Genomic DNA, 20,195 nt, shown 5'->3' on the forward strand with positions numbered 1-20,195 from the left:
TTTGAGAGGAAAGCGCAGGGATGTAATCGACCATCTGTGGGGGATTTCTGTGAGAGTACGGCCCCCGATGCCCACACCCGAGGCGCCCACCTCAACCACGAACTGGAGTGACGGGTCAGGGTGAACCAGGATGGGGGCTGAGGAGAAGCTCCTCTTGAGTCTCATAAATGCAGTTTCTGCTTGAGAGGACCAAGAGAAAGGCACGTGGGGTGAGGTAAGAGCATGGAGTGGTGCAGCAGTGACACTAAAGTTCCGGATAAACTTCCTATAAAAATTAGCAAACCCAAGGAACCCCTGAAGTCGCTTACGACTGGAGGGTGTAGGCCAGGTGGCCACAGCACTGACCTTGCTCGGGTCCATCTGTATACCAGCAGGTGATACAACATAACCAAGGAATTGAACAGTGTTAACATGAAATTCACATTTCTCAGCTTTCACAAACAGATCATTCAGGAGCAAACGTTCTAGCACCTGGTGTACATGCTGCACATGGGAAGTCTCGTCTGGAGAAAAAATCAAAATGTCATCAAGGTACACAAACACAAATCGGTTCAGCATGTCCCGTAATACATCATTAACCATGCCTTGAAAAACTGCTGGAGCATTAGTAAGACCAAACGGCATGACCAGATATTCATAATGACCACTGGGTGTGTTAAACGCAGTTTTCCATTCATCCCCGTCCCTTATCCTCACCAGATGATACGCATTTCTAAGATCTAACTTAGTGAAAACTGCAGCGTCTTTTAACAGTTCAAATGCAGAGGAGATAAGAGGAAGAGGGTATCTGTTCTTAACAGTAATGTCATTGAGTCCTCTGTAGTCAATGCAGGGCCGAAGTGTTCCATCCTTCTTATCCACAAATAAGAATCCAGCTCCTGCAGGTGAAGAAGAAGGTCTGATGATCCCAGCAGCAAGGGTATCGTCAATGTACTTTTCCATGGCGAGCCGCTCAGGTGAAGACAAGGAGTAGAGATGGCCCTTAGGAGGCGCTGTACCTGGCAGGAGGTCGATGCAGCAGTCGTACAGTCTATGCCGCGGAAGAGATGTGGCCTTGGCCTTGTTGAACACCTCCTTTAGGTCTAGATAATATGAGGGAACCTTGGTGAGATCTGGAAAATCCTCCTCCCTTGAACGGGGAGGCTGCCGGAGGGTGGTCCTGGAAGATCCCAGCAAATTGCTCCTTGACGGATCCTTCATAGACTCAGGAGAAGAATCATGCAGATAGATGAGTTTACAGTTATTCCCCCAAGAAATTACTTCCCCAGTACCCCAGTTCATGTGAGGATTATGGTAAGACAGCCAAGGGAGCCCCAAAACCAGAGGATGAAGAGGACAGTCGAGGAGATGAATACTGATGGTCTCAAGGTGATTACCTGCCACGATGAGTTGAACAGGTTGAGTTCGGTGAATTACCCTGTACAGTAGGCGCCCATCCAGTGCACTAGCCTCCATAGGATCTTGAAGCTGCTCACGTTCCAGCTTCAATTCATCAGCCAAGCGAATGTCCATGAAGTTCTCATCTGCCCCAGAATCAACCAAAGCCTGCAGGGAGTGCCACTGGGAATGCACCAACAATTGTACCGTCGACAATGGACGAGAGGAACGGCTCATAGGAGTGGTACAACTCACCAATGTCCTCTCTTTCATTGGTGAGCTTTGTCTTTTACTGAACAGCTGTTCAACAAATGTCCCAGTTCACCACAGTAAAAACACCTCATTTCCCTTAGGCGGCGCTGCCGTTCCTCCGGACTGAGTTTGGCTCGTCCCACCTGCATGGGCTCCTCCGAAGATGCAGGTGGCGCTGTAGGCTGACTGGACCGGCCGAGAGTGAAGAAGTCCCGACTGGAAGGTGAAGGGCGACGCTGCCGCCACTGCTGGGAGGAGGACCGAACTGCAGCCGATCTCCTCTCTCGATCTCTTTCTCTGAGCCTAGCGTCAATTTGGATAGCCAGGGAAATCATAGACTCGACGTCGGAAGGCAGGGTTAGAGGAGCCAATTGATCTTTGATAGCTTCAGACAATCCATTGCGAAAAGCATCCAACAAAGCAGCCTCATTCCATCCACCCTTAGCAGCAACAGTTCGAAAGTCAATAGCAAAATCCGTAACAGAGCGATTACCTTGTTTCATGGAGACCAGGTTCTGTGAAGCCTCTCGGCCAGGATTGGAGTGATCAAACGTGCGGGACAGAGCTTCCATGAACAGGACCGATGTCTGGCAAACAGGAGAATTCCGAGACCACTCCGCCGTGGCCCAAGCCTCCGCCCTACCCGACAGGTGCGTGATGATAAAGGCTACCCTTGAGCGTTCTGATGAAAAGGAAGCCGCTTGAAGTTCGAAATGCAGTCCACACTGAATCAAAAAAGGTCTACATTTCTCGGATTCCCCCGAAAAGTGTTCCGGTCTTGCCAGGTGGACGAATGGAGATGCTGCAGCAGCCGCGGCCATCGGAGCTCCTGGAGACACAGACAAGGAAACAGACTCGGCAGGCACGGGAGCCGCAGCAGGAAACAAAGAATTCAGCCGAGTAACCAGGTCTTCAAACCGAGAACTTAAAGTGTTCACCTGTGAACCGATGTCTGCCTGGAACCCCTGCTGACGCTCGCCGAGATCCCGGAACCCGGCGACGATCGAGGAGAGTTGATCCTCGTAATGCGAGATGCGCTCCCCTTGCTTCTGGAGCGCTGCACGAAAAGGATCAGAGCCCGCTGAGTCCATTGTTGGCCAGTTCGTAATGTCAGAACTGAACGAGGAGGAGGACACAAATGCAGGCTCAGACACAGGGCAGATCAGTCTTCGGCGTTTAATCGGTCCAAGTCAGTACACAGGTAGGCAAAACAGAGGCAACAGTACCATATAGGAGCAGGCAAGAACCAGTGGTCGAAAATACAGGCAAAGGTCGAGATCACAAGGTCACAAGATTTCGAGAGCTGGATCGAGGTGATACCAAGTAGCATACACCACGAACTGGCAATGGGAACTAAAACACAAAAGGCTTAAATACAGACTAGCAGGGGATAACGAGACACAGGTGAAACACATCAGGGCGTGGCCAACAGACTAGCAGGGGATAACGAGACACAGGTGAAACACATCAGGGCGTGGCCAACAATCACATGAGGGTAAACGACCTGACAGGAAATGGGACCTGAAACAAGAGGAGATGTGAGACACCAAAATAAAACAAGAATGCAAACTCTAATACTAAAAATCAATAAGAAACAGAAACTAGATCAAACGCGAGACGTGACAGTGTTAGACCATCAACTTTGTAACAAGGTAGTAAGCACAAAAATACGAAAAAAATAACATTTCGTGCGTTGCCTTATATTCATTCTTTAAAAAGATAACTCATCGGAGCGGACAATTCTCAGTATTAGTTAGAGTCTATTATTCGATACTTTTTGCATAATAATTATATGATACTTTATCATGCACTCCATCACTATTATGCAGCCCAAACTGAGACCGGAAAACGGAGTGCGGATGAGAGTTATATTCCAGATAAATGCTATCTCCCATCGCTTCACAACAAGCATCACAGGGCCAGGTGGACACTGATATAATCGATTCCGTGGTTTCACCAAAATAACTCGCCTTTAAGGCCAAGTTGAGACTGGATATAGTTAACAACTTGGAACTTGAAAACTATAGAGGCACCGGAAACTTGGCGACTAGTTGTCTACTGCCTCAGAATACTCCTACTCAAGTGTGGCTCTCTTTAGTAATGTGTGATAGTGCATCTGTGTGATGCGATTTAACCAAGGTTCACAGCAAAACAAAGCATTTCGGTTCACCTCGATATATGTGACGATAAAATAACCACATATTCTTAACACTACAACAGTTACGAGCATCAGATATGCCTTTGAAGACTATGATAAACAAATGACGTGGACTACTTCAAAACAGTTCTTCCTCATGGAGCAAGCTTTAACATGAAAGTGGAAAGTGAAAATACATTTTAATTACACCTGATATTGAACAATCTTGAGGAAAAAATACGGATGTGGCAGTTTAAAGCGTTTTAAAACTCCCCTGAAATGGATCGTGGAACATCCGTAAGAACTAATATTGCACTTTGATGTTTTAAACGATATCGTTGCAGATTGATTGCACAGTTGAAAAAAAAAATCACTCACAATGGGAGAAAGTCGGGTTGATCCGAAATTAATGGTCCGATGCTTGCACAGATTCTATGCTAAATAAATTATATGTGATTCACGTTTAACGTTCAGAATAGATCAACTTACTCGGAACACCAATGATTGCCAGAAAGGGATAGTAAATAGCAAACACGAGTCCGGTGGGCGGTCGATGCATTTTCCAGTAATTACGATTGATCTTCTACGAGCAGAGAATGTTTTGCGATTTTATTATTTCCGTGAGTCTGAAGTGAGTCGATTATATTCATTTTAATCACGGTGCTCCCAAGGCACAGGTGATTTCATGTGTTGTCTTCTTCAATGCGACAGACCAAATGACACAAACCATGAATAATTAACACAAACGGGTTGCTAAGAGAGCTCCAAACGATATGGATTCAGCATGATGTCGAGATTCAGCTTCAGTGATGAAGCCATAACTCGTGTTACATTGTCTGTACAATTTGTTCCAATAACATAAGTATGGTTTAAATAACAATTCGGAAAACCTAATATTGTTGTAGAATTTTAAGGGGTAAATGTGATTTATAAATCGTCGATTTGCTTATTCCGATTGTTTTTTTTAATGGACGTCGTTAGCAGTGGCATATTGTACATTGTCACTTGACCTTGTCCCCCCACTTCCACCTCTCCACACCCGCACGCACACACGCATGCATCATACCAACGTACACACACACAAACACGTGATTAACCCAACAATGTTCGCCATCTTCTTTGGGACAACCATCCACATCATCAAGGAAGACCTACCACCAGGAATCGAAATGGTCTATAGAACAGATGGAAGATTGTTCAATCTTGTCCGTCTCAAGTCCACAACTGAGTGCTCCCTCATCGAGTTCTAATACGCAGACGACAATTGTGATGCAGTTCTCTCAGAAAATCATCTGCAACATCTGCCATTAACAGTGCATATACGAAACTTGGATCTACCATCAACTCGAAGAAGACTCATGTTATCTACCAAGCGTCACCAACTGAGACAAATCGGAAAGACCCATCAATTCAACTGGGTGAAACAACTGGCAAATGTGGATCACTTCCCGTACGTTGGAAGTCACCTCTCCTCCAATGCCGACCGCGATGACATGATCCAACATCTTCTTAAGTGTGTTGGAACAGCTTTGGGACGTTTTCGAACGAGAGTCTTTCGAAATCGAGACATCCGAACAGGTACCAAACAGACACCTTGTTAGTGTACAAGGCAGTGGTGATTCCAACGCTCCTGTATGCATCAGATACCTGGACGGCATATCGATGCCATTTGAAAACTCTTGAAATGTTTTATCAGAAGTCTTCGAAGCAGAAATATCAACTGGGTAGGCAGAAGAACCAACGTCAGCGTGCTGAATAAAGCAACAATATCTAGCATCGAAGCCTTCGTCATCAAGAACCAACTAAGGTGGGCCTGTCATGTTGTTCAGATGGAAGGCGAACGTCTACCAAAGCAAACATTGTACTCCCACCCTAAAGAAGGCAAACGTAAAAGTGGCGGACAAAAGAAGAGATTCAAAGACGCCTTCAAAGCCAGCATGAAGAAATGTGAAATCGACATCGACAATTGGGAAATCAATGTCAAGGACAGGAAACGCAGGCGAACCACCTTCCAAGAAGGAACAGCGACCTTCGAAGTCAATAGATGCACAATTAGAAGAAAAGAGAAGAAAGCAGAAAGAGGCAGCAATTACATGGAAATACCTCATAATTCCAGGGATTTACCGGTCCTGATGCCGAACAGCTTTCAAAGCCAGGATTCGACTAAAGCCACCTGAGAGTCCTTAAAAACAACCGAACGTAGACCAACATCCTCGACCTCGAATGATCGACACGACGACGTCTGATGGGTTGATGCGCCGTGGGCCAGTGCTGATTGAATGACACACTGTGGGAAAGCACTGGTCGAGTGACACACTAGGAGGTGATAAGGAAGGATTGACATACTGTGGGCTAACACTAATGTATTAACACATTGTGGTGTAGTACACATGGAGTGTCAAACTGTGATGTAGTACAGATGGAGCGATACACTGTGAGGTAGTATTGATCGAGTGGCGCACTGTGTGTATGTACTGATGTAGTGGCACACTGTGGGATATGACTGATGGGGTGACGCTGTAGTACAGTAATGATGGACTGTGTGACAGAGCTGATGGGGTGGCACACAGTAGGATAGTGCTGATTGAGTGACACACTAGGGGGTATTACGGATGGACTGGCACACTGTGTGGAAGAACAGATGGAGTGACACACTGTAGAGTGTTCCTGATGGAATGACAAACGTCGTGGTAGTACTGATGATGTGACACACTATGGGGTCGTACTGCAATTACCACAGTAGGGATGAAGGAGTGATAAATTGTGGGTAATACCGATGGAGTGACACACTGCGGTGTAGTATTGATGAAGTGATCACATCTATGGCAGCACAGTTACAAACATCGGCGTGGTATGATGAAGTGGCACACTGTGGGGTAGCACTGATGGAGTGGTAAAATGTGAGGTAGTTTTAATTGAGGAGCACATTGAGGGGTAGTACTGCTGAAGTCGCAAAGTCAGTGGGTTGATAACCTGTGAGATACACCTGAAGGAGTGGGGTTATAAACATAAAACATAGGAACATAGAAAATAGGTGCTGGAGGAGGCCATTCGGCCCTTCGAACCAGCACCACCAATAATTTTGATCATGGCTGATCGGCCCCAATCCATATCCCGTGCCTGCCTTCTCCCCATATCCCATGATATCACTAGCCCCCAGAGCTACATCTAACTCTATCTTAAATCTATCCAGTGATTTGGCTTCCACTGCCCTCTGTGGCAGGGAATTCCATAAATTCACAACTATCTGGGTGAAAAAGGGTTTTCACACCTTAGTCTTAAATGACCTCCACTATATTCTAAGACTGTGGCCCCTGGTTCTGTACTTGCCCAACATTGGGGACATTTTTCCTGCATCAAGCTTGCCCAGTCCTTTTATAATCTATATGTTGCTATAAGATTCTCCCCTCATCCTTCTAAACTCCAATGTATACAAGCCTAGTCTTTTCAATCTTTCCTCGTATGACAGTCCCGCTATCCCAGGGATCAACCTCGTGAACCTACGCTGCACTGCCTTAATCACAAGGATGTCCTTCCTCAAATTAGGTGACCTAAACTGTACACAATACTCCAGATGTAGTCTCACCAGAGCCCTATACATCTGCAGAAGAACCTCTTTACAATTATACTGAAATCCTCTTGTTATGAAGGCCAGCTTTCCATTAGCTTTCTTCACTGCCTGCTGAACCTGTAAGACAAATTTTAGTGAACGGTGTACAAGGACGCCCAGGTCTCGCTGCACCTCCCCCTTACCTAACGAACCCCATTGAGATAATAATCTGCCCCCTTGTTTTTGCCGCCAAAGTGGATAACATCACATTTATCTGTATTATACTGCATCTGTTACACATCTGCCCACTCTCTCAACTTGCCCAGGTCACCCTGCAACCTCCTAACATCCTATTCACAGTTCACACTTCCACCCAGCTTTGTGTCATCCGCAAACCTGCTGGCGTTGCTCCTAATTCCCTCTTCCAAATCGTTTATATATATGGCAAATAGTTGAGGTCCCCACACCGAGCCTTACGGCACTCCACTCGCCGCTGCCTGCCTTTCTGAAAAGGACCCATTCACACCTAGTCTTTGCTTCCGGTGAATTCGGGGAAGGGTGTCCATGTCGTGAAAAATTGATCTAGTTTTCTAGGCAGATAAACCTAATATATTTCCAAATGTAGTGTCTCGGACATGATTGTAATCCACATCTTCACAGTAGGGAGTGATGTGTGTTTCCAAAATGTAAGTACATGTCTTTTCGCCATTATCAGGCCATAGCTAAGGAAACGTTTTTGAAATAATTTTCGCTCAGAACCGGCTTCTGACGAACCAATTGTTATCAATTCTGTGTCGGGGTCCAATTTTATTTTAAGTATTTTAGAGAAAATTTTTTAAATTCCCCTCCGGAAATTGTGTAACTTTGTACAGGAGGCAAACGAGTGGGCTATGGTTGCTTCATGAAGGACACATTTATCACAAATATGGGAGAGATTTGGGTAGATCTTATTCAGTTTAGACATTGAATAATAAAGTCTATGCAGTATTTTAAATTGTATTAGCGAGTGCCTAACATTAAGAGAACAGTTGTGTATATATAGAAGGCTTTCCTCCCAAATATATTTTTAAATTGTTTGGCCCAGTTCATCTTCCCAAGCTCGCCTAATTATTTCCGACGATGGAGTTTGTATATTTAAAAGGATAATATAAAATCACGATATTAACTTATTTGAATCCGACTTTATAATCATGCATTCGTCTAGTATGCCTGGAACCATATATTGGCAGTCGTGGGTATGTGATTTTAGATAGTGTCGTATTTGAAGATAGCTAAAGTAATGGCTACCTTTCAGATGAGATTTCGATTGCAATTCCTGAAATGAGAGGGGAATCCCCATCTCATAAATTCCTCCCAGCTTTTTAATTCCTAAGCTTTCCTATTGTATAAACGCCTTATTTAAAGTCGACGGTTTACTCGAGGGTTTGTTGACGGCATGGTTGCAGGAGGGCTGTGATTGGAAACTAAATATTCCAGGATTTCGTTGCTTCAGGTGTGATAGAATTGGAGGGGCAAGAGGTGGAGGTGTTGCATTGCTTATCAGGGAAGATATTACAGCAGTGCTTTGGCAGGATAGATTAGAGGGCTCGTCTAGGGAGGCTATTTGGGTGGAACTGAGAAATGGGAAAGGGGTAGAAACACTTATAGGGGTGTATTATAGACCGCCAAATGGGGAGCGAGAATTGGAAGAGCAAATATGTAACTGATTGCAGATATTGGTAGTAAGCACAAGGTAGTGATTGTGGGAGATTTCAATTTTCCACACATAGACTGGGAAACACATTCTGTAAATGGGCTGGATGGGTTGGAGTTTGTAAAATGTGTGCAGGATAGTTTTTGCAGCAATACATGGACGTACCTACTAGAGAAGGTCGGTGCTGGACCTCCTGTTAGGAAATGAGACGGGTCAGGTGGCAGACGTATGCGTTGGGGAACAGTTCGGGACCAGTGATCACAATACCATTAGTTTCAATATAATTATGGAGAGGGTCAGAACCGGACCTAGGGTTGTGATTTTTGATTGGAGAAAGGCTAACTTTGAGGAGATGCGAAAGGATTTAAAAGGAGTAAATTGGGACATTTTGTTTTATGGGAAAGATGTGGAAGAGAAATGGAGTACATTTAAAGGTGCCATTTTAAGAGTACAGAATCTTGATGTCCCTGTTCGGTTGAAAGGAAATAGTAAAAATCGGAAAGAGCCATGGTTTTCAAGGGAAATTGGACACTTGGTTCGGAAAAAGAGGGAGATCTACAATAATTATAGGCAGCATGGAGTAAATGAGGTGCTTGAGGAGTATAAAGAATGTAAAAAGAATCTTAAGAAAGAAATTAGAAAAGCTAAAAGAAGATATGAGGTTGCTTTGGCAAGTAAGGTGAAAGTATACCCAAAGGGTTTCTACAGCTATATTAATAGCAAAAGGATAACGAGGGATAAAATTGGTCCATTAGAGAATCAGAGTGGACAGCTATCTGCAGATCCAAAAGACATGGGGGAGATATTGAACAATTTCTTTTCTTCGGTATTCACCAAGGAGAAGGATATTGAATTATGTGAGTTAAGGGAAACAAGTAGAGTAGCTATGGAAACTATGAGATTCAAAGAAGAGGAAGTACTGATACCTTTTGAGAAATATAAACGTGGATAAGTCTCCAGGTCCGGACAGGATATTCCCTAGGACATTGAGGGAAGTTAGTGTAGAAATAGCAGGGGCTATGACAGAAATATTTCAAATGTCATTAGAAACGGGAATAGTGCCGGAGGATTGGCGTACTGCGCATGTTGTTCCATTGATTAAAAAGGGGTCTAAGCGTAAACCTAGCAATTATAGACCTGTTAGTTTGACGTCAGTGGTGGGCAAATTAATGGAACGGATACTTAGAGATAATATATATAAGCATCTGGATAAACAGGGTCTGATTAGGAACAGTCAACATGGATTTGTGCCTGGAAGGTCATGTTTGACTAATCTTCTTGAATGTTTTGAAGAGGTTACTGGGGAAATTGATGAGGGTAAATCAGTGGATGTTGTATATATGGACTTCAGTAAGGCCTTTGACAAGGTTCCTCATGGAAGGTTGGTTAAGAAGGATCAATGGTTGGGTATTAATGGTGGAGTAGCAAGATGGATTCAACAGTGGCTGAATGGGAGATGCCAGAGAGTAATGGTGGATGGTTGTTTGTCAGGTTGGAGGCCAGTGACTAGTGGGGTGCCACAGCGATCTATGTTGGGTCCACTGTTGTTTGTCATGTACATCAATGATCTGGATGATGGTGTGGTAAATTGGATTAGTAAGTATGCATATGATACTAAGATAGGTGGGGTTGTGGATAATGAAGTAGATTTTCAAAGTCTACAGAGAGATTTATGCCAGTTGGAAGAGTGGACTGAAAGTTGGCAGATGGAGTTTAATGCTGATAAGTGTGAGGTGCTACATCTTGGCAGGACAAATCAAAATAGGACGTACATGGTAAATGGTAGGGAATTGAAGAATGCAGGTGAACAGCGGGATCTGGGAATAACTGTGCACAGTTCCCTGAAAGTGGAATCTCATGTAGATAGGGTGGTAAAGAAAGCTTTTGGTGTGCTGGCCTTTATAAATCAGAGCATTGAATATAGAAGTTGGGATGTAATGTTAAAATTGTACAAGGCATTGGTGAGACCACCTGGAGTTATGGGGTACAATTTAGGTCTAGCCTAATTATAGGAATGGATTCTTACTATAGAGAGAGTGAGTTTACTTCAATGTGCCTGGGTTAAACTTTACAAGGGAGTGGACAAGTCATATATTCTGAGAAGATAGGTTAGCTGGGACTTGTCAATCTGCAGTTCAGAATGATGAGATGGTCCTCATTGAAACATATACGTTGTTTAGGGCTTGGACAAACTAAAGTGCAGGAAACAGGTTCCAGAACCAGGTAGGACACAGTTTATGAATAAGGAGTAAGCCATTTAGAACGGGAGACGAGGAAACACGTTTTCTCAGAGAGTGAGTGAGTCTGTGGAATTATCTGCCTCAGAGGGCGGTGGAGGCAGGTTCTCTGGATAATTTCAAGAGATAACTAGTTGGGCTATTAAAATAGCGGACTCAGGGGACATGGGGAGAGGGCAGGAACGGGGTACTGATTGGGGATGATCAGCCATGATCACATTGAATGGGGGTGCTGGCTGGAATGGCCAAATGGCCTGCCCCTGCACCTATTGTATCTTGTCTATTGTCTATTATGTAAAGCGTTTTGGAGGTTACCTAGATTTGATGTGAATTATACTCAATCTGCAATCATCCCAAGTGCCTAATTAACCGCTAGGACGAGTGGAAATTATGGAACATTGTGACTGTACTCGCCAATTTCATGGCAAATAGGGGGGCAGTAATATATAAAGAACGCTGACGGCAACATGGCCAGGTACTTCCGTTAGTTGGGAATGGCTTTAACGGATTTCGCAACCACCAGTTGGTAGCTCTAATGATCTATTGTAACCCAAGCACTGGATATTGGATGGCAAGCATCGTACTATCTCCCTGGCGGGCAGTTGGCCGTTGTACAAATAAGAAAACAGTGGAATGCATTCAGCCAAATGTCTGCTGGGCACTGAGACTTGTAAATCTATTATTTTTTACCTTGCAGCCACTAAGCAATGAGATGGGATTTGAGAGAAAAATGTGGCCAACATATTACAAGAATCCTCGAAACCGTAAATCGTTTTCTGGATCCAAGGGGCGTTCTCGAACAGATTCCCTTTGCTTCAGCATGCAATATAGGAAGCTTTTTCTGAGGGAAATAAAGGTTTTGAATAAAGTTCTGACATACAGTAGAGCGATTGTATTTCCTTTTTTCTTTTCTTTCTAGGGTCTTATTTCCTTTCTTTACTTCCTTCTCTAATTTCTTCCCTAAGCGGCTTTCTTCTCCCAACACTTTCCTGCACCTTCACGACTCTTGCTCACTTTCCTTACTTCTTTTATTTCTACCTTTTTTAAAGCTAAAAAAACGAAGTGGTGCAACCAAATGTAATAAGATATATGTGATTGTATTAATGTAATTTACTGTACTTCTAATTAAAAAATAAATAAAAAAATAAAAAAAAACAATTTGGAGAACGACAAATGTTTTCCTCTATAATGGCCATGTCATTAAATGATCGTCCACAAGTTGATTTCTTCAAATAATTCAAATGTAACTTTTTTATTATTTTAACTAAAGAGTGGCCTGAAAGACGGCAGATGGAGTTTAATGCTGATAAGTGTAAGGTGCTACATTTTGGCAGGACAAATCAACAGAGGGATCTAGAAAAAACTGTGCATAGATCCCTGAAGGTGGAATCGCATGTAGGTGGTAAAGAAAGCTTTTGGTATGCTAGCCTTTATAAATCAGAGCATTGAGTATAGAAGTTGGGGTGTAGTGTTAAAATTGTACAAGTCATTGGTGAGGTCAATTCTGGAATATGTTGTACAAATTTTGTCGCCAAATTATAGGAAAGCTGTCAACAAAATAGAGAGAATGCAGAGGAGATTTACTAGAATGTTGCCTGGGATTCAGAACCTATATTACAGAAAAAGGTTCAACAAGATAGGTCTTTATTCTTTGTAGCGCAGAAGGTTAAGGGGGGACTTGATATAGGTCTTTACATTTATGAGAGGGATAGACAGAGTTGACGTGGATAAGCTTTTTCCATTGAGAGTAGGGGATATTCAAACAAGAGGACATGCTTTTAGAATTAAGGGACAACATTAAGGCGTAACCCGAGGGGGAACTTCTTTACTCAGAGTGTGGTAGCTGTGTGAATGAGCTTCCTTTGGAAGTGGTAGAGGCAGGCAGGATCGATGTTATCATTTAAAAATAATTTGGATAGGTGTGTGGACGGGAAAGGAATGGACGGTTATGGTCAGAGTGCAGATAGGTGAGAATAAGTATTCGGCGCGGAGTGGAAGGGCCGAGATGGTATTTGTTCCGTGCTGTAATTGTTATAGGTTAATATGGTTATTATGATTATGGGAATCGAAATAAAATTCTGGACATGCTGGAAATCACTGAGTACGTTGGGCGGCATCTTATTTCACAGGTGCTCCTTGCCGAATGTGCTTCCCAGCATGGTATGCAGTTGTATTTAACATGGCAACTGGTCCTTTTGACGAACTGGCGCCCGAGGTCTTCATTTTGATCGGTTAAAGTAGCTAACAACCAGCAGCAGTGGATACTGCACCGCCTTCTTCAGCTCCGCTCTGAAGTTAGTCTGGGTCACCGCATAAATAAAGGAATTCGTGCAGAAACTTAGGGTGGAAAGCATGTTGGCGCTTTCTCGGAGAATGAAACTTGGATCTTTGACATTGGAAGCTGAAAAATTATAGCTACTGAGAATTCGAACGTATATAAAATTGACTAGATGTGTAATCCACAAGAGTAGAAAACTGGTGGAGATGGTGAAAAGTAAAATAATGGATCTTCTCCGGTTCGCCATTTCTTCATCCTTACGATTCTCACGCTCCTTTACTCCCCGAAGTAGCCTGCGGGTTCTGTTGGACTGGACAATGTGCCTAATCGTCAGAACGTTGAAGAACAGAATCAGAACGAAAGGGAGACACGGTGTTAAAATGCGATCCAGCCAATCGTAGGTTTTCCACATGGGTGCATTGAAGTAGCTTAACTTAATTTCACAAAACCAGGGCACGCCGTTGGCTACATACAATGGCCTGTACACAAAGTACAAGGGGATGTTCTTTGTAGCGCACAGGCTACAGATAACAGCTACAACCACAACCGCGGTTCTCTCGGTGCAGTATCTACATTTCAGCTTTCTGTGGCAGATAGCTACGAATCGATCGAAGGTGAATGCGATGGTCAACCACACGGAACAATCCCTGCTTGCAAAAATCAGCACCGTGCTGAGACTGCAGGCGGGTGTAGTGGATAACAAACTGTTATAGAAGTAGATACCCGTTATTCGATTCAATATCACGGCGGTGACGATGACCAACAGATCCATCACCGCCATGCCGATCAGGTAATACGTTACGCATTTGGAGAGTCCACACCTTCCTCGCGACAAAATCACAATGGCCGCTATGTTCGCTGTTAACGGAAATAAGAGACAAGGATTTAAATGGTCGACTAATAATGTAACAGAAACTAATGATTACAATATATTTGCATGTTGGAAATTAATAATGGCTTCTCTACCACAAGCATTCACATTCTAGTCTCCGCGTGATGGCTGCAATGATAGTATACATGAAAAACCCGACGACATAACGCTTCCCACACCTTGTATCATCCAGACCTACGCATGTTGTGTATGTTTGTATATATAAACATTTGCACACAAACACACACACACACACACACACACACACACACACACACACACACACACACACACACACACACACACACACACACACACACACACACACACACACACACACACACACACACACGCACTCACGCACACAGACACACACACACACACACACACACACACACACACACACACACACACACACACACACACACACAAACACACACACACACACACACACACACACACACACACACACACACACACACACACACACACACACACACACACACACACACACACACACACACACACACACACACTTGACCACTCCCTGTCTGCGCTGTATATTGATTTTAGAGAAAAAAAATGCTACCGTATATCGATATGATTTTTGGCCATCTTTCTCATTGTCCTCCTTTGCTGAGGCTGCCCCGAGGATTTTCCCGATCGATGAAAAACAACAAAGTTATGAATGTTTAAAAAATCTTGAGGTCAGGTGTTTGATCGCCATGATGAAGGTACCGTCCCTTTCGGGGGGCACGTTATAAAACCCAGCACCAAATGGCATGATATTGCATTTGAATTTGGTGGCTTGCACTCTGCTTGAAATTATATGCAATTGCATTTGAAATCGGTGGCCTGCACTCCGCTTGAAATGGTAAGAAACCGCATTTGAATCTGTTAGGGCCTGCACTCTGTTTGAAATGGTATGAACTTGCATTTGAATTTTGTGGTCTGCACTCTGCTTGAAATGGTATGAAATTGCATTTCAACTTGGTTGCCTGCACTGTGCTTGAAATGCAATTTCAAGGAATAGCCGTTTTGAACTGCCAGCCCAAAAGGCCAGAGTGACTGAGCTGCCAGCCCAATAATCCATTCGGCCCACATTGTCCTTACCAGCCCTCTGGAAACCAGACCCTTCGGCCCACAACATCCATACTAGCCTCAGAAATATCCCCACTGGCCACCAATATTGGAATTGGTGTTGAGGTGGAATATTGCGAAGGGGGATCAGCCCTCCCGTGTGAACATGGGAGTCAACGGGTCGGACTTATTCAAGTACGTATGTATATATAGGAAAAAAGAGTAGGGATTAACGGGTCCCTTTCATAATGCCAGGCCGTGAGTAGTGGAGTAGCGCAAGGCTCGGTGCAGGGACCGCAGATAAATACAATATATATAAATGATTTAGGTGAAGGGATTCAAAGTAATATTAGCACATTTGTAGATGACACAAAGCTGGGTGGCAGTGTAACGCACTGTGAACTGGACAGGCTGGATGAGTGGGCAGTTGCATGGCAGATGTAGTTTAATGCCGATAAATGTGAGGTTATCCACTTTGGTAGCAAAAGCAGGAATGCAGATTACTATCTAAATGTTGTCAAGTTGGGAAAAGGGGAAGTACAGCGGCATCTGGGGATCTTTATTTATTGACTGTGGGTCAAATGAGATGGAGGAACTGAGTGAAATCCAGGTTAGCCGGGAAGAGGTGTTAGCTAAATCGAATGGATTAAAGGCCGAAGAACGCCAGGGCCAGAGAGGCTGCATCCCAGAGTACTTAAGGAAGTAGCCCCTGAAATAGTGGATGCATTAATGATAATTTTTCAAAACTCTTTAGATTCTGGAGTAGTTCCTGAGGATTGAAGGATAGCAAAAGTAACCCCACTTTTAAAAAAGGGAAGGAGAGAGACAACGGGGAATTACAGACCAGTCAGTCTAACATCGGTGTTTAAGAAGGAAATGCAGATGCTAGAAAATCGAAGGTAATCAAAAAAGCTGGAGAAGCTCAGCGTTTGCAGCAGCATATATGGAGCGAAGGAAATGGGCAACGTTTCGGGCCAAAACCCTTCGTCAGACTGATGGGGGGGGGGGGGGGGGGGGGAGTGCAGGGAGAAGAAAGGAGAAGAAAGGAAAAAGGAGGAGGAGCCCGAAGGCTGTGGGATGGGAGGAGACAGCAGGAGGGCTTAGGATGGGGAGGAGACAGCAAGGACTAACACAATTGGGAGAATTCAATGTCCATGCCACCAGGATGCAGACTCCCCAAGCGAAATATGAGGTGCTATTCTTCCAATTTCCGGTGTTGCTCGCTCTGGCCATGGAGGAGACCCAGCACAGAGAGGTTCGATACGGAGTTGGAGGGGGAGTTGAAGTACTGAGCCACCGGGAGGTCAGGTTGGTTATTGCGGACCGAGCGGAGGTGTTCGGCGAAGCGATCCCCCAGCCTCCGCTTGGTCTCACCGATATAGATCTGTTGACATCCAGAGCAGCGGGTGCAATAGATGAGGTTGGAGGAGATGCATGTAAACCTCTGTCGCACCTGGAACGACTGCTTGGGTCCTTGAATGGAGTCGAGGGGGGAGGTAAAGGGACAAGTGTTGCATCTCTTGCGGTTGCAAGGCAAAGTGCGCGGGGAGGGGGTGGTACGGGAGGGAAGGGAAGAATTGACAAGGGAGCTACGGAGGGAATAGAATAGAATATAATGAATATAATGTCATTTTATTGTCACTATACACATGTACAATGAGATTAAACGCAGCTCGTACTCAGTGCAGACATGTAATTAGTGCAAAAAACAAAAAACAACAAAACAAAGGTGGGGGGGGGGGTGTGATAAGGTGCACAGTTCTGCGGCGCTATATACATATCTAGAAAAAGACAATGGGTGAATAGAGTGAATAAATAGGATTCCTATATACAGTATGGGTTATTGCACATATTAAAAATTACAGTTACAGTTAGATGGAAGTCCGGGGGATAGGCTGTGAAGTCAGTGCATGTGTGAGTTCAGAGATGTTATTGCTTTTGGAAAGCAACTGTTCTTGAGTCTATGTGTCCTTGTTCTGATGCACCTATAGCGCCTCCCTGAGGGCAGCAGGTCGAACAGGCCAAATGCAGGATGGGAGCTGTCCTTGATGATGTTCTTCGCCCTGCTGAGGCAGCGGGAGGTGTAAATGTCCATAAGGGAGGGGAGAGGGCAGCCAATGATCTTCTGTGCTGCCCTAGCGGTCTTTGCGGATGGCAGATATGGGGGGAGATGGGTAGTGTGGCAAGTGATGGGGTCACGCTGGAGGCGAGTAGTGGGATAGTCTAACATCGGTAGTGGTAATCTACTCGAATCAGTTATTAAAGATGGGATAGCAGCACATTAACGATGGGATAGCAGAAAGTGGTGAAATCATTGGTCAACGTCAGCATGGATTCATGAAAGGTAAATCATGTCTGTCGAATCTTATAGAATTTTTCGAGCGTGCAACTAGTAGAGTGGATAATGGAGAACAAGTAGATGTGTTATATCTGGACTTTCAGAAGGCTTTTGACAAGGTCCCACATAAGAGATTAGTATACTAACTTAAAGCACACGGTATTGGGGGTTCAGTATTGATGTGGATAGATAACGGGCTGGCAGACACGAAGCAAAGAGTAGGAGTAAACGGTCCGTTTCAGAATTGCAGGCAGTGACTAGTGGGGTATTGCAAGTGCTGGGACACCAGCTATTTACAATATATATTAAAGATTTGGATGAGGGAATTATATGCAACATCTCCAAGTTTGCGGATGACACGAAACTGGGGGTGGGGGCAGTGTTAGCTGTGAGCAGGATGCTAGGAGGCTGCAAGGTGGCTTGGAAAGGCTGGGTGAGTGGGTAAATGCATAGACATTTATCTGAATGGTGGCCGATGAGGAAAAGAGGAGATGCTACGAGCCCTGTGTGTCATGGTGCACCAGTCATTGAATGTAGACATGAAGGTGCAGGTAGCGGTAAAGAAATAGAATGGTATGTTATCATTCATAGCAAAACAATTTGAGTATAGGAGCAGGGAGGTTCTACTGCAGTAGTTCAGGGCCTTGGTGAGACCACACCTGGAGTATTGCGTACAGTTTTTGTCTCCTAATCTGAGGAAATATATTCTAGCCACAGGGGGAGTACAGAGAAGGTTCGGCCGACTGATTCCTGGGATGCCAGGACTTTCATATGAAGAAAGATAGACTCGGCTTGTACACGCTAGAATTTAGAAGATTGTGGGGGGGGGGGGGGGGGGACCTTATATAAACTTACAACATTCTTAAGGGGTTAGACAGGCTAGATGCAGGAAGATTGTTACCGATGTTGGGCTAGTGAATCTCTGGAATTCTCTGCCACAGAATGTAGCTGAGGCCAGTTCATTGGCTATATTTAAGAGGGAGGTAGATGTGGCCCTGGTGGCTAAAGTGATCAGGGGGTATGGAGAGAAGGCAGGTACAGGATACTGAGTTGGATGATCAACCATGATCATATTGAAAGGCGGTGAAGGCATGAATGGCCGAATTGCCTACTCCTGCACCTATTTTCTATGTTTCTATATTTCTATGTTTATCAGTCAAAAAATATATGCATGCAGGTACAGCAGGCAGTGAACCATGATCATATTGAATGTCGGTGCTGGCTCGAAGTGCCGAAAGGCCTGCTCCTGTACCTATTGTTTATTGTATATTGTTTATTGTCTATTGTCTATTTTCTATTGTCTATTGTGTATTCACAAGAGAGTTGGTGAGCAAATGAAATGTTGGTTGAAATTGATTTTCTTCAAAATAACAGGCAGCAACTCTGGAAATAGAAATGGACGTAAAGTGTCTGCTTCTCTTCATTACTGGCGAGGCACAATAGATAAGATTGCTCGGAATATGCCGATCAATGATGCGTGAAATAGAGAACGGGATAGATTGAAATTGGAAACGAGTGTTATAGCTGGTAGTGATCCTGGTAAGAATTGTTATTGGATGCTTTTAATGCACTACAACGTTTTTTTTCTAGACGAATTTTGAGCTGAAGCATTTGAAAGAATGTAGTTACAAAACCTACGCTGGAAAAGGGAAACAAAAAACATCTGCGCTAGTGCTGCACATCGAAGACCGAATCCATGTAATACTCACTATGCTAGGCGACATATGTGGAGAGATAAACAAAGAGTTGACGGTAGCGGGGTGGGAGAACTTTCCCTGAGCAGAGCCTAGTTTCCAAATTTTCTGTATGTAGCGGTGAAAACCAGGAATACAAATTGCTCAGCCGAAAGATGATGCGCTGCTTCCCGCGTTAACGGAGCCCACTTGATTTAGTTTATTTAAATAGATTTGGAGCATTAGCAAAGTTGTCAGAGGCTAGATTGACGGAAGGCAACAAGTATAGGATCTCCCATGCACTGTTAATAGAGTAGTTTGAAAGGCAATGTCCTAAACCCATTCTCAAGACTGGAACCGCTGGTGTGCATGGAATGTAGTTTAATTGTGCAGAGTTAAGCCAAACAACGGAAGAACATGCTGAAATTTGGACCTCCTGTCCATTTAACAACGGATATCAATGCACGGCCGCAAGGCACGTCATGTTATATACTACTACACGACAACTATTAAAGGATAAAGTGAGCAGCAGCAGGAAACCTGAGAAATGGCGCATTTTGGACATTGGAGAAATTAGAGCTGCTGTTCCCTTCTTGAATAAAGATATTTATCAACAATTGCTAGGCCTGCTCGGCCCAATGTGCGACTTGTAAACGTGTTGTTTGCGAGCCCGCGTACAAGGAATAGTAATTTGTTATTATCTTTTAAA

The sequence above is a fragment of the Amblyraja radiata genome, chromosome 42, assembly GCF_010909765.2.
Source record: "Amblyraja radiata isolate CabotCenter1 chromosome 42, sAmbRad1.1.pri, whole genome shotgun sequence".
NCBI classification, from domain to species: domain Eukaryota; kingdom Metazoa; phylum Chordata; class Chondrichthyes; order Rajiformes; family Rajidae; genus Amblyraja; species Amblyraja radiata.